Source organism: Vicugna pacos, chromosome 1 (genome assembly GCF_048564905.1).
Source record: "Vicugna pacos chromosome 1, VicPac4, whole genome shotgun sequence".
NCBI lineage: Eukaryota > Metazoa > Chordata > Mammalia > Artiodactyla > Camelidae > Vicugna > Vicugna pacos.
Genome location: NC_132987.1, coordinates 11,802,868 through 11,818,944, shown reverse-complemented (window position 1 = coordinate 11,818,944; position 16,077 = coordinate 11,802,868). Strand labels below are relative to the sequence as shown.

The window sequence follows — 16,077 nt, the reverse complement described above, 5'->3', positions numbered from 1 at the left end:
ACCTCCCAGGTTAGATGTTTTACCGGCTGGACTGCCCTACAGCCAAACTGTCAGCAAATCAAGGCAACTCCAACTTACCCCCTGAACACGCCGTTAATCCATCCACGTCTCACAATGCTGCCTAGCAGTCCCCCGTCAGCCCCAACCTGCGCTCCCGAGAAGACTCTCCACTGGTCTCCCTGCCTGTTCTTCTGCCCTGGGGTCCACTCTGCAGACACACAGTCAGATCACTGCTCCAAAGTTAAGAGCAATCCCTCTCCTTCACCTGCCCAAAGCCCAGCAGGTCACCAGTTAGGTCAAAGCCAAACTCTTTGCTGTTTAACAAGGCTCTTCATGATACGGCCCTTCAGTAACATCACTGAATTCAGTGATTCTCCTTGTTCATTGACTTTTTAAAAACACCTTTATTGTGGTTATTGTTCCTGTACACTGAACTACACATATTCCAAATGTACAATTTGATGAATTCTGATAGATGTGTATGTACCCATGAAACCACCACCACCATCAAGATAGCTACCATTTCCATCACTCTCCAAGAGGTACAATTTTCAAATTCCCAGTTTATCCCTTCTCACCCCCTTTACCCACTAGTAACCATAAGTTTGTTCTCTATGTTTGTGAGTCTGTTTCTGTTTTGTGAATAAATTCACCTGTGTCATTTTTTTTAGGTTTCACATATGTGTGATATCATATGGTATTTGTCTTTCTCCTTCTGGCTTACTTCACTTAGAATGATGATCTCCAGGTCCATCCATGTTGCTGCAAATGGCATTATTTTATCCTTTTTTATGGCTGAGTAGTATTTCATTGTATAAATATACCACAGCTTTCTTATCCAGTCATCTATCGATGGACATTTGGGCTGTTTCCATGCTGTTGTATATAGTGCTGCTGTGAACATGGGGGTGCATGTGTTCACTGACTTGTAAACACTTGATTTCTGTTCCACTTCTTGAATAGGCAAGCTTGCATACCAACTTCAGGGTACCACACTAACCGTTTCCCCCCACTTGGAAATTCTCAGACCTTCACATGTCTGGTTCCTTTTCTCTCTTAGATCTTACAGCAGGTATCACCTCCTCAGAGATGATTTTTCTAAATAAAATGCCCCTTCCCACTCCTGGTCACTATAGCTCCTTATTTTATTTTTATTTTTATTTTTCTATAGTACCCCAACTAGTGTAAAAATTTAGAAAGTTTGCTTGTTTACAATTTTACATTCCTCCTGTGCTTCCCCCCAAGTATGGGTCTTGTGACTCCAAGGAACTTACATGATTATTTATGACTGTGTTCCAGGCCTAGAAGAGGTCCTGGCACATAGTAGGTGGGTAACTGATAATTATTTGTTGAAATTAATACATGAATTTTTTTCTCTTTTCCTTATTCATCTTCATTCCGAGCACTAAGTGCCCCTCTCAGTTTTTAAATGGTGAAATTAGGAATCAAATGGCTTTCATATACTCATTTGCTCCCTTTAAAAGTAATTCATTATCCCTTTGGAACAGAATCAACTATAATTATAGTGTTTTCATAATTCAGAAGAATCTTGGAATGAATTCATTAGAACAGTGCAGGTCTAACAGATGAATCTGGTACAGTCTTTTTGGGTTAGCTTGGCACAGTTGTGGCAAGTGTTGCCTAGGAAGGTTGACATCCAAGACGCCATGAAAGCTTATCAGCTCAGCTATCAAGCTACAGTGCAAAAGCATTTCTCACACTACACCAATCAGCTTCCTTGAAAGCAAATGAGTAATAATGGCACCAATAAGAAAACAGTACTAAATATTACATCGTTCTTTGTTAAAAACTTAAGAAAACAGACACACGCAGAATCACCCGCAATCCTTTCACTCAGAGAAAACTACTGTTTTATTGTCTTGGCATCTAACCTTCAGAACATTTTACTATGCATGGAAATGTTGGGAGTTTGTTTAACAAAGTGGAATTGTACTGTAGGTTCTGTTGGGGACTGTGTTCCACTTACTATGTCATGAGTTTGTTTCTATGTCGATAAATATTTTTCCTGCAAAAAATTCCATTATGATGAATATCTTTTTGGCTATTCTCAGCATATCTCTGACTATTTCACTTCTGAGAGTGGAATGATTAGTGCAGAATGTATGGTTATTTAAGAATATTTTGTTACTTCTAGAAAGGCTGTGTCAATGTATATTGTCCCTAATATCAACGTAGGTGAGTCCTTCCTGAAATGCCTCCCAGAGCTTTCTGATCGGTTTTATTTGTGTGCCCCAAGTGAGCGAGCCGTGATGCCAGTGGGAGGATCACTCCCTGTTGGGCGCGATGTGGGGAGAGTGTGTTTTGATGTTCCACTCGTCCACGTAGAACAGCTAATCTGGCTTGTCTAGGAAAGTTGTAAATAGAATTCTGTTAGGGCTGGATTCAGCTGTCAGAGGTATGCCCTGAATTTCAAAAGTGGGTGGTAATTTCCATAAATATGCCACTTCTAATACACGTACTGAGGGGGCCCGGCATCGCCCCCTCCCAAAGAGAGGAAACAGAACGGCAGGCAATGTAAACCTGAGCAACTCGGGCAAAGCACACGAACGTGCGGAGACCTCGAAAATCCGGAAACATTTTATAACGGTTGGTAAAAGCCTTTCTCTGTGGATAAGAGTCACTTATAGCAAAGGAATGAATCAGGAGACTCTTCCTGAACAGCTGCATGAATGAAAATGTTCTATTGTAAGCAATCAATAGCAAGGGCTCTGGACTTTTATTAAGGCTGTGGTGATTTCACCAGCGGTGCTATGAACTTGCCCATATTTGTACAGCGCATGTTCCTGCGTTCAATCATTTCACTCCCTGAGTGACTATAACATGCCAAGCGTGTGTTATAGGCTATGGATGGTACATGGTACAATCCCTTAGCCTTGACAAGTTGGGCCTAACAAGAGAGTAAACCAACAATTAGAATATAATACAGTGGTTCTCAAACCTGGCTGTGTATTAGAACTACCTGGGGAGTTTTTCAAACATCCTAAAAAGCCCAAGTAGTATCTCAGACCTATAATGTAGAATGCCTGGGAGTGGGAGAGCCAGGTATCAGTGTTTGAAAAAAAAAAATTCCCAGATGACTCCAAATTATAGGAGTTTGGGAGCCACTGATGTGACATAATGACAGAGAGGGCTATAAGTCTTACTCGGCTCAGAGAAATCAAGGGAGGCTTCCCAGAGGAGGTGGCCAGGCTGTGTTTTGAAGGTTGAATTGTTTCTGTCTATTGTGGTTTGTCATGTGATCTCTACCAATGCCACACATGTGACTCACACAAACATGAATAGAAAAGACATATATACAGCAGGAAATAATCATCTTCGAGAAAATTTTCCCATTGGTGCTCAAGAAATAACTATTTAACTATACATATTCAAATATCCCCTCAAAACTGATCCGCTATGGTCCTGCATTTCCTCCGTGTGGCCTCTGACGCTGAGAACAAGGCAAAGCAAAAAAGAAAAATCTCAGTGGTACAGTCAGATTGCCAAAGCGAGCCCTTAAGCAAACGTGCCAACGCAAATTATAGAATTACAACCAGGATATGGCATCAATAGAAAAGCAGATTCGAGTTTCAGTGCAATCACTGGCCTTCCTGGTAATGTACCAAAAACATGCTTTGGCCAAGTTTATCGGTGCTCCTCTTCCCTGGCCCCCACCCCCACCCCCATAAAGAGAGTGGGAAACAAGCGAGGGGACAGACGACGGCTGATGGCTCCCCTTCATCTAGTCGTTTTTGGTATTTAAGATAGCTACAGAGGGCTGGACCATTGATCGGTTCACTGTCATCCTGCTTAAATCAATAATCTATTAGTCCCTTTAAATTAGAGTTAGATTCATCAAATGCCCTTGAGAGGCCTCCAACATTTTGTTCCTTATTCCAGGCGAGCACAATCAGTTCGTGGAATGATAAAATTTTTGCTCGAAAACTCTGCAGGCTCAGCAGACAACATGTCCTGTATTAGCTCATTCAGCGATCTCAGGCAGGCCAAAAAAGCAGTTTTTAGACTTCCCCGGGGGGAAAAGAGGCTTGTGTCATTCAATAAAACAACTGCACGCCAGCCATTCTGTTGTGATTTCAGTTTGGGGAAGCAGTCTTTGAGGAATAATTTGGATCTGCTTTTTGCCTCCTGCTCTTATTTATTTCCTTGCTTACTTATTGTCTTATTCAGTTCTGTTTGGTGACTGCATCCCCAACAAGCAGCAGCCTCAATGTGGCATCCAAACTGCTAACCAGATGGGCTGCCTCGCTTCGTCAGGGAATGGCCAAGGCAAGAACTTCTGTTGCTCAGGCGAGATGGATGTTTGGCTCCGTGGGTCTCTGCCCAGAGCAGAGTCAGCACCAGAGGTGCTGAGGGGGCTTCTCTGGGCTGCCCACTTGCCAAAGGAGACAGCCGATCCAAAATTGCCCTGAAGGAAGCTTCTAGACCATATTTTAAACCTCTCCATTCCCACAACACAGAGGTGGCTGTCACTAGGGCAGAGAAAGCTAGAATCCTAATAGAAATAGAAAAATAGAAAAATTCCTAATAGAAAAATTCATTACAAATCTTCTTTGCCTTTAAACTAATATTCCTCAAAGTGTGGTCCAGACCAGCAACCAGCAGCAGAATTATAGAGGCAGGGAAGAAGGCATTTGCTTTAAATTAGTGATTTTCATACTATCTATGGTAAAGGACCATTTCTTTTTTTTTGACCCCCCTCATGGACTGATAAGATCAATAAAAAAACAAATCCCTAGGAAAACAAACATACAAAATGAATCTCCAGAAAAAAGGAATTAAAAAGATGCCCAAAACACAAGCTATAACTTAACGGGGGTGGGGGGAGTGGGTAGTAATTTGATCTAAAATTACTTTATCAAACTGCTGTGAAAGTTTCTAAACATTTGCTCTCATTGCTGCCCTGTCTCCTGGAGGACTGGCAGTAGGCCACTGAAGCCCTGGCCCCGGCTGCAGCTGGCACTTTGAGAAGCCCTGCTCTGAAGGACTCCAAACTGGGAGGTTGTTTGCAATCATAACAAAAACAAACAAAATGAAATCTCCACTGACTGAGATGGCCCAAAAGCAGAATACCAGCGCTCCCAAGTGACACAGCTTTCTTAAACACTGCCACAACTCTGGGGGTTAATTCACTCCCAAAATAAAAGAGGGGGTGGGTGGGAAGAATGCTGTTGCCTGTTAAGAGGACTTGGCACTTAGGAATTTAACTCACCTGAGAAAACACAGTATAAATGTCCTTGTTATTACAACACACCTGAGTGTCATTTACACACACAGAAAGTCTCTAACAATAGCTCCCTTCACAATTCCTAACATGCTTGGCATTTTTCTTAAGGTTAGATTAAGTAGCAGATAACATTTTTAAGAGAAGTCTCAGTATACTATTTTTTTTCCTTTGTGAGAACTAATTTACTGCTGGCTAAGCCATGTTGACAGACTTCAGGATTTTATGTTGGGTCTGATTAGAGGCGGGCAGGCAGGCATCCTGCATTATGAAAGCCCTGCCTTTTTACTAGAACCTTCGACGATTAAGACAGTATTTTAATGCACTCTCTGGGCAGCTGAGCCTTAAAAGAAAAAGGAGTTGTAAAGCAAAAGGCATTTCCTGCAGGGCCCCAGGGGAATTTTGAGCCCTGAGCTTCGGGACCCGGTGGGAGGGAGTAATTTCAGCTAATTAAGGGAGAATAGGCAAAGTGTTGCATTTGATCAAAACATTCAGTTGGGTTTCATTTTTGTTGGCACCGAGGAAGGCTGGTCTGGACTCCCCCCCCCCCCCTTTTACTGTGGATTCTCTGCAGGATCGTAAGGCCCACAGCTCACATACATTAGGGAGAAAGTCAAAGGAAACGCCAAAGTTCAACCAAAGTACAAGTAATTAGAACCAGATTCTCCGCTGCGTGTGTGTGCGCATGCGTGCGCGCGCGAGCGTGGACGTTTTATTAAAATACAATTTACATGCCTCCAAACGTGGGAGTGGGGGGCGGGCAACCTCCATACTGCCGCTCATTTAATTTTCCGGTCGCCTCTGGTTAGGGGGGTGCTGCTTTTAATCATCTTTCAGGAGGGGCGGTTTGTTTTCACGCACAAGAGATTTTGCAAATCTGTGAATCGCATTTTGAAATTAGGTAATTGCCGAAGAAGAAAAACTCTGCTTTGAAATTGTCTTGCCTCACTCCGCTCCTGGCTTTGTTATTGCTAAGCAGCTCCAAGATTAGTCCCGGGTTTGGGGGAGGGGAGGGAAGGAAAACACCATGGCGGGCTCTGGCAGTCTTGACTCAGTAACCTGCCCGTGACCCTGAAGGAGTGTGTGTTTGCCCGGGTCACCCGGGATCCTGGCCGAGGGCTGGGGCTGGGTTATGAGAATCCCTGCTATTCTGACCACACATGCAACAGGTGCTGAGCACAGGCAGGGGACAAAAGAAGGGCTGGGGAAGACTTTGATTTTTAAGTCCTTAAAGAAAGACTTGCTTTCCAAAGTGTGGTCCCCGGCTCTCTGCATCAGCACCACCTGGGAACCCGTCACCACGCAGATTCTCAGCTTCACCCCAGAAACGCCTGCCGAATCAAAACAGCCATCTTAACAAAATCCCCAGATAATTCCCAGGCACCCTAACAACGCAGGAGGCACCCTGACGCAAAAATGTCTTGTTACTGTCCTAAACTCCCCAGAACCCCAAGCTGCTGAATCAATTTGGCTCCGGAACTCTGTCCGCTTCCCCTCTGCACAGGTCCTCGCTAAGTACTCCACCATGTTGAGCACTTAATACATTAAGATGTCCAGGCTGCGCGTGTTTTTATGCTCACCGGAAGACTTCCTTCTCTCCCACGGAGTTTTGGCTGTGGATTTTCGTTGGCAGAGAGTTCAGAGTTGCTCCGGAAGAGCTGAAGGAATAGTATTTACTATTTACTGAGCACTTACCCATGTGCCCGGGAGGCATTAACTCACGACTCCTCCCCCAAACTACAAGGGAGGGGAGGATGGGGGAACTCTGCACCTTAGAATTGGGAAATGTAAACACAACCCTGCTCTCAGCCTTTACAAAGGAGATTTAAATGGCTTAATATATGTTACTATTATTTCACTAAAACCCACTATGTCACTAAAAGTTTAACTTCTCATCTTCCATGTCTCTTCCTAACTTCCTTTGCTAGAAACATCACTGAGCGTGGTCTGGCTGGGCTTACTTAGGCAAGTTTGAAAACTGTAGGATTGTGTACCTCCCATTCTTTTAATTCCCGGTTATAATTTTCCAAATACTGATTTGAATCAAGACATGCTTAAATTTGACAAGATAGTTCGGGCCTTAAAAAGAGGGACCGGGAGGCCCAGGATCACTAATCGCTCTGTGTGGCAGCTACACCTGCCTGGGCTCTGGGCCAGCAGCAGAAATTATTCCTGGGACTGACTTTTACCACGGGAAGTGCTGCCGTATTTTCATAAGGGACTATGACACGTTCAACACCTACATTTCATTTTTATAATATGCTTTCTTGCTTCAAGGAACATAGTTGAAAATTATCTCACAGGTTGTTCTAGGTGACGTTTCTAACAGATGATGCTTTAGATCACTATTTTCTAGGACATACCAAGATAGCTTATGACAGGTGCAGATAAATTCTCCCTTAGAATCACTTAACAGGCCAACACATCTAACTGCTTATTAATGATCTGAAGGGAGAAGCATCAGGAATGGAAGTGCGTTAACTGAACACACGCTGGAACCGGTCTCAGGAGTCGTGTAGAGATGAAGCTAATTGCATCACAATGTGAAGGTCCCTGCAGAGTTTATCTCAACACCAGATGATTCAGGCTCATATTCCACTTCCAATCAGGATTTCCATAATTTTTTAAAAGCAATTATTGTACTAATAAATGACATTCTATTATCTGTTCAAATTTCCTGCACCCATAGTGGATTAAAACGGGGAACAGTAAAATGTATATCATCTCAGACACACAATTCTTTGCTTATATACTGTAAATATATTTGAAAATCATACTGGTAGCAGCCTTACAGAAAAAACACGGGGTGGGTGGAATACTTTGGGGGATATTTTAAAAAGACAATGATGAAATTATACAATTATTCTTTGTCACGTGGGGATTTTTTTTTGCCACTTTTCTGAGATCTGAGAAAGTTCAAGGGCAATGATACCAGAACCTAGCCTTTCACAAACTCCTCTTTCACAATAAAGTACTTACTCTGTTATAAGTCTGCTACAAAGAAGCATTTTTTGTTTTATTTTGTTGGTTTTTTAAAACAGTTATACACTCAGATTAGCGGCCTCAAAATAACTCTAAAACCAATTTAACCCTCATTGTGGATTTTCTTGGTTCCTAAAAAGAACTAAAATGCCCTGAGCCTGCAAAAAAACTGGATTTGAACCCCTCTTCTGCCACTTACTAATTTAATGGCCACAGAGTTTACTTCTCTGAGCCCTAGTGTCTCCTTCATAAAAATGCAGCCAATCTTAACATTCCTGTTGGTCAAACAGAGATGACATTTGCAACTTGCCTGGCACACAGTGTTTCATAAGTGACCTTCACCCAGGACCTCCACCACTCCCTGCCCCCCCCCCGCCCCCTCCCCCGACACTTCCCTTCTACCTTCCTTAATCTCGAACAGTGGTTTCTTAACCAACACTGATTTTGCCCCCTTAGAGACATTTGGCAATGTCTGGAGAGATGTTGGCCATCATAATTGGGAGCTGCTACCAGCATTTAGTGGGTAGACGCCAGGGATGCAACTAAACATCCCACGGAGCCCAGGACAGCCCCCTTCCCTCCCCAACAACAACAATGAACAGTCTGGCCCAAATTAGAAACTGTGCTGAGGTCGAAATACCCTAATCTAGGGGACAGGAACTACGTATGGGGAGACTGAAGGACAAAAATGTAGGACAGCCAAAAAAAAAAGTTTCCTGCAGCACTGGAGAAGTGGAAATTGCCCAGTCCTAGGAGACAGAGACAGGAGCCCAGTTCCCGATGCTGCCTCTTACCAGTGGTCACTTCACCTTTCTGAGCCTCAGTTTCCTAATCTGAGAAATATAGATGACAAGTGTGCCTACCACACTGCAGCGTTTATACTTTGTAAGCTACAGAACTCTATAAAAACACATACACACAAATAATAGCCAGAGTATCTGAGTATCTATTAGAGAGTTTGGGGACAGGTGGGTGAGCCGTATCTTCATGTGACTAATACTGTTATGACAGGAACACCTGTTGAGTCCAGTTGAATAATAACAACATGGCAATATTAACAGCGACATTTGACATTCAGGGAGCCAGTACTGCAGGCTAGCCGAATTCTGTTCTCAGCATTTGACACGTATTAATTCATCTGACCCCATCATGGCCCTAAGAGATAGCTGGTCGTAATGTATCTAAGAAATACTTCCAGGCAAGAAACTGGAGGCACAGGCTGGTTAGGTCACTTGCTCGAGGACAGAGGGGCGCAGGTAAGCAGGAATTTGAACGCCAGTGGTCACGAGTTCAGGAGAATGAGTGTGACCCAGGTGTTGGGAGAAGACAATGACACTCTCTCAGTCCCCGGCAGCAAGTCTGAGGATCTACAGACCATGTCACACAGAACACGAGGTCATCCCAGCATAAGGACCAAAAGTAAAACTGGAAAACTAAGAAAGAAAGAAGCCCTTTTCTCTTTCCAGTCAGAGCAATAAAGTAGGAAAGTCCCTCAGAAGCAAACACAGGAGTCAGGGGCACTCACCGAGCCCACGAACCCCTCCCATGCCTTCCCCGCCGAGAGCCCAACCCCGCAGGCCAGGCAGGCCAGCTGAATGGCAGTGGCGCAGACGAAGTTCCAAGGGCCTCTGGCGGCGGTCCAAGGGCGTGTGACTCCACGCTGTCAGGAGCGGTAACTCCGGCCAAATGTGGCCGGCACCACGGCCAGCGTTGGGGCTCTGCTGTGGGGGCGGACGGGGGCTCTGGGCCCCCACCTCTGGCTGGTTCTCCCTCTCTTGCCAGTGGACCACTTACACACCCTTAACCAGGATGTATCTGGCACATGACTCCTGAAATCATGCAATGAGTCTCCTGTCCCTGCCTGCAGGTTTAGGATGCCCTCACCAGGGGCCAGATCATTCTACTCCAGGAGGACCAGGGTGTTGGGGGCAACCAGAAGCATGCCCACCAAACCTTCTAGAGGATTAATATGACAACACATCAGCTCCAAAGGACACATTCGGGATATTTTATTTTAAAAGATTCTTAAACTTCTATATGGAATTGTTCGGATTAGAGAAACGCTCTAACATGGTTGATTTTTCTTCTTTCATAACAGTGATTTCTCAGTGTTTCTTGATGTGAGACGGATGAGGGGTTTCAAAGTGCTTTCATCTGAGTTCTTAAAAAAGAAATTGCTAAAGGATACTTAAAAAAAAAATTCAAAGAAATCCTCACCAGTCTTCTACCTGTGAGCAGGCCCCAACGCTCGGGTCTTTTTGGATACTCTTTCCTTCAGGGAACTTCTCATCTTTATGGACAAGCTGAGGGTGTGGTTTGAAGGGTGAACTCTGGAGTCAGCCTGCCTGGGTTCCAACTCTCCTACTTACTAGCTGTGTGGCTTGGGGCAAGTTACTTAACATCTCTGAGTCTCCATTTCTCCTTGTATGAAATGAGAGCGTATCCCTCCCTGGATCATGGTGAACACAAAATGATAAATCACCGTCAAGCGCCGGGTACTATGCCTGTCGCTCAGTGGTGATTGGAGCAGAGTTATCATCATTACAGGATCCGGGGTCGTGCCTGTGCTGATGAAGGCCGTTCACCTCCTCCTCCTACATGTCCGTCTCCTGTCTTGATTTCCTGGCCTTTACTTCCGTTTTCCTTCTCACAACAGTTGTCCCTCCTGATGAGAGTCCCCACAAGCTAGTCTGAGAAGAGCACGTTGTGTCAGCTTCACCTCCTCATGCGCCCACTCAGCAGCCCCCGCCCTCCCAGCCTCTGGCCATTTACCCAGAGGACCACCACAGACCTCTCCTCAGGGGTCTTCCTGGCCCAGCCCCAATCCTTGTGCACAAAACCCTAAGAAACAGCTTCCTGAAACTCCCCCCACCCAAGGCAGTCTCCCCTTTGAGAGCCTTCCATAGCTGCTGGAACCCAGGGTCGCAAACCTGCGGATGGACCAGTGCAGGGGCGGGCGGACAGGGCTGGGACGATCAGCCAGCAACATCCCACGGCTGACGTGTATTTACTGAGCACCTGGCCGGGCCGGGCACAGTGCTAAATGCCGGGTTAAAAAGAAGTTAGAAGACACTGTTCTTGGCCCACACCAACGGACAACTAAAAATACCAGACGGCAAAAAATGGCCCCAGCTGGAGGAAGATCTGATGGTGCCCGAGGCGCCCTGACGGGCTTGTGTTGAGCACAGGAAGGCGCCGGCTGCCTCGCCTTTAAATACTCAGTGCCTAAAAGTACACAGCAGGAGCTCAATAAATGCTGGTTGAAAAAGGAGTGAAAGGGTGAACTCTGCACAGAAAGCCCTGTATGTGATATTTAATAAACGGTAGGCGTTTCAGCCAATTCGGTGGAACCTGCCAACAGCACGTATTACACGTGCTGGGTGAGGCCAGGTGTGCCTTCAGCACACGCCCTCACTCGCTCCCTCCAGGCAAAAGTGTGGCCAGGGGCAGGGATTGCTACCATTACCTGTTTTTAATCTCCATTATTCACGGGGGAAACTGAAGTTTAGAGAAGTTCAAGGACTTGGCCAAGGTCTAGGTCAAGCTGGGAACAGCTTGATCTAGAACTGGCATAAGGTTATTAAAACCAGGGGAGGGTATAGCTCAGCGGTAGAGCAGGTGCTTAGCATGCACGAAGTCCTGTGTTCAATCCCCAGTACCTCTACTAAAAAAATAAAAATACATAAATAAGACTAGTTACATCTCCTCACAAAATAAATAAATGAAAAGAAACGACCACTTTAAAAAAATTTTTTAAAGATTATCATAGTACTCATTTCTAGGCTAAGCTGCCCGACTAAACTTTTAATGTTTTAAGACAAGTCAGCAAACTTTTTCTGTAAAGGACTAGAGAATAAACATTTTAAGCTTCGTGGGCCACATGGTCTCTGTCACAGCCACCCAGCTCTGCCATCATTGGGGGAAAGCAGTCAGGGACAGGAACGTCAGTGAATCTGCCTCGCCCGTTCCAATCAGTTTATTTACAAAAACAGGCTACAGACCAGATTTGGCTGGGTTTCCTGACCCTTGCTTGAAGATAAAGGAAGTTAAAACGATTCCTTCTTAGAGTAACTGCACATGTACTGAAAAATCCACCCTTTTCTTTACTTCTAGGAAAATGAATATGATAGCCACATGTCACAGAGATGTGGGAACTATTTTAAGGATGTGAACACTACAGTGAACATACAGTATTTATATACACTCTGTGTAAGGTCTGCACGTTCCCTTCAAAACTAACCTCATGTATACATTTTTATTAGTTAGGGAGGTCAATATGTCTATCATAAATACATTTTAAAATTCCTTCCTACAGATTCTGTCTATTGGGATTATTTATCATGCCCGGCCCCCTGGCCTAGAGCCAGGCAGAATATGGGAGTTGTAATACCTTTAATCCATTGCATGGATTTTTTTTTAAGAGCTCCGTAAGACAAAATAAAGTGCACTCTCATGGTCATATATGCAATAAACCTGATATGCCACTTAATATTTGATGTCCTATTTTATATATCAGTTGTGATGGTTTCCAGCTGTCAACATACAAAACGACATAATTTCAGCTATCTTGTTGCTCCAGTGTTTTGTTGCTGTTGTTTGAGAACGCCTGACAACACAAAAACAATAAATCTCGTGGTGGGCTTTGCAGGGTGATTATTATTGCTCCCCAACATTCTGAAGAAGTATTGAAATAGCTGTTCTGTGACATATGCCACCCAGCTTTTGGCACGGTGATTGGCCATGTTTATTTTTATTAAGCCATGTTAACCTTGAATTGAAAAAGAGGTGGGTATTTATTTCCAGTTAGTATGCAGGTGGTCCCCAAAGATGGCCTGCCCAGTGACCCACACCCCCAGGAAGCGACACTGCTGTGGAGGCCCTTCCCCTTGAATCTGAGCTGCTACTGTGATTTCTTTTTGATCAGAAGCATGTGGCAGGAGTAACACCATGTCACACATGAGGCTAGGTCGTAAGAGGCCTCGCAGTCTCCATTTGGGTTCTTTGGAACACTCATTCCCAGGGAAGTCACGGGAGGAGCTCAGGGGCCGCCACGCTGTAAGGGATCCCATGTCACGAGAGGAGGTGGTGTGGAGAGAGAGGCTCAGGCAGCCGCCAGCCGCTCCACAAATCTTAGCCGAGGAGCTGGACAGGGAATGGAGACACCATCGTGAACATCCAGCCTGGTCCGCCCTCAGTACCAGCTGACTGCAGCCACGTGAGCAATCCCAAGTGAGACAATAAACTGTGTTTTAAGCCATACGTTTGGGGTTGGTCTGTTACACTGCAATAAAGAGCTGAAATTAATTCTATCATTACTATTAATTGAAGATGACTTATGTGGAGCCATGAAGAACCTGTGGAAACAGCCCACCTCGACTCTTGTAGAAGCTGGGAGACAGTAATTTGACGTTGCATTCACTGTCCAAGCTTTGCCTGCATTCCTGCCAGTTACAAGAGCAATGGAGTAATTCCATCTAAAAATAATTAACTAAGAAATTCTGGATAAAAAGGAGCATGCTAGTCGCTCAGCTATGAACTCAAAGACTGTAATGATTAATATATAATAGAGTAAGGCTCTTAAAAAATAAAAAAGCCTACCATAATGCAATCGGTCTTTTTGTCTCAAATTGCTTATAAAACTCATTCCAAGCCACCGGAGCCCACATGTGACTACCACCTGCCTGTCACCTGCACACACCCTCTTTTATTTTGAGATGCAGATGTCTGCTTACAGGGTCGTTGTATTTTTATTTGTTCCTCCAGGGGACAGACTGAATTCTCCTCCCCACGCTGGACACTGCAATTCAAAATCATAGCAAAAACCCTGCAGGTAATGGGCCAGACTATTCACTTGATACTCACTAAAGGAGGGTTTAGATCACTTGCTCTCGGTTACCTTTCGCGAAACATCTGTTTCATATGAGCCAGTTAAAAGTGCATACATCTGTAAATAATAAGCCTGTGTGTGCACATAATTTAATGAATTAGGACATAAAAAGGAATTGAACAGTAGGGGCACAGCAATTAGAGTAACTGCCCATTTTGTTAAAAATGTATTGTTTCCAGCTTTCACTTGGAAACCCTTTTATTATCCTGTGGGTTCTGAGGCTTCCAACCACCGTCCTTCCCCCACCCTGCAAAGAAACTGCGAGTCGACTCTGCAGAGCTGGCAGAAGGAAGGAAAACCACACCACGCAAAGCTGAGCCTGGGGGCGGGGGGCACTTCAGACACACTGTCCAGACTCCAGAGGCCCGGACGCCAGAACCACTCTGTGCCTGGAGACTCTCCTCTGTAAAATGGAGCAGTAACAGTGCCTTTCTCTTCAGGCTGCTGGGAGGATTAGGTGACGGAATTCATTTTACACAGTTGGCATACTCTGCAGATAATCTGCACTGAGTAAAGTTTAATTACTATGCTGGTGATTGTATCATTTGAATAAAAATCAGTCACAACTTCAAAACATTAAGCGGAAAAAAACAAATCTTGGCTCAAAAGTCTCTCTTGCTTGTTGATTTGGTCTTATTTCTATTTGATTTCTGAACCCCATTTCTAGGGGTGGGCCAAACCAAGGAAGGAAGGGAGGAGTGGTAATGTGAACAGGAGGTCCTATCAGAAAATCTGTTGCAAGGATAGCAAAGCAGGTGCCGGAAGCCCAAGGAAATACCCTAACCTCATGTTTTCAGGCCAACTTTCCAGCTAGCGTGTTTATAAGGGCTGGCTGCTATGGCAACATGGGCCTCCCAAGTTCTGGCCACGCCCCGACGTTTTCTTCAGGTGTTTTGAGTGACCCCAAAGCATAGAAATAAACAGACCCAGAGACCACCTGAGAGTTCCCGAATTTCAAGTTCACTGTCACCGAACTACACTCAGCCTAACACCTGAGCCCTACGGTGTGCCTGGCACTGGTTATAAAGCAGAAGATGCTCGTGGGAGAGGAAGCATGGCATCTTCTAGAACACACACTGAGATTTCCACGGAGAATGGCCTGCTCCTCTCTGCCTCCCTGCAGTTTAAAATGTTTACGCAGAGTTGAAAGTAGCTGTGAAAGTTTAGAAGACACCCTGTCCATCGGAAAACCAGACAGGTGGGGCACAGGCTAGAAATCGTGTTTTCCCGTGATTTGCTTGCTGCAAGCAACAGAGCTCAAGTCCAACCCACCGGGATGCTGGGAAAATCTTGGTTGAGCTCTGCAAAGTAAGTGTTAGCAAAATAAGCCCTATGTATTTGGCAAGCCGCAGGAAAAACAGTTCCACCCAGAAGGAAAACAAGTTAAACAATTACTAAAAATCACGACCCTCCAGGATTCTGTTTACATTCTCCTGCAGTCTATTTACCGTCTCCATAAAGAGATAATTAGAACTCTTGAACTGCAATAAGGAAAGAAGAATAAAGGCAAAGGAAAGGGACATAAAGAGAATGAACAAATATTGAAAAGACATTAATAGCTGGTCTACAGAGCTGTGTTGTCCAATACAGTAGCCACTAGCTGCATGTGGCTATTGAAAGTTAAATTAACCAAAATTAAATAGAATAAAAAAATTCAGTTCCTCAGACATATTAGCCACATTTCAAGTGCTCAATACCCCCACAGGACCAGCGGTCACTGTGTTGGACAACACAGAACTACAAATGGATTCCATCCTTACAGAATGTTCTACTGGAGCGTGCTGGTACCTGGGACATTAAGGGGTGATGTGCTTGAACACCCATCTCCATTGACTCAACCACGGTTAACTGGGTACTGATCAGCTACTACACTAGCTACACTAACGCTCTACTACCACGGGGAAGCCAGAGGTAACGGATACAACATCTGACCTCAAAGACTTGACTGGTTAGTAAGGGAACCCAA

At 44.7% G+C, this 16,077-nt stretch overlaps 1 protein-coding gene across 10 annotated transcripts in view; it reads right to left on the bottom strand.

The window, feature by feature from the left end:
• Positions 1–16,077, bottom strand: part of RARB (retinoic acid receptor beta) — a 699,713-nt gene that overhangs the window by 131,798 nt on the left and 551,838 nt on the right. Inside the window, exon 1 of one of the 10 annotated variants that reach the window (XM_015240153.3) lies at positions 6,823–6,957. The exons of the other annotated variants lie outside the window; for them this stretch is intronic. The gene's annotated coding sequence lies outside the window, so the exon portion shown is untranslated. Of the gene's footprint in view, positions 1–6,822; positions 6,958–16,077 lie in introns of those variants that run through there. 10 annotated transcript variants of the gene reach the window in all.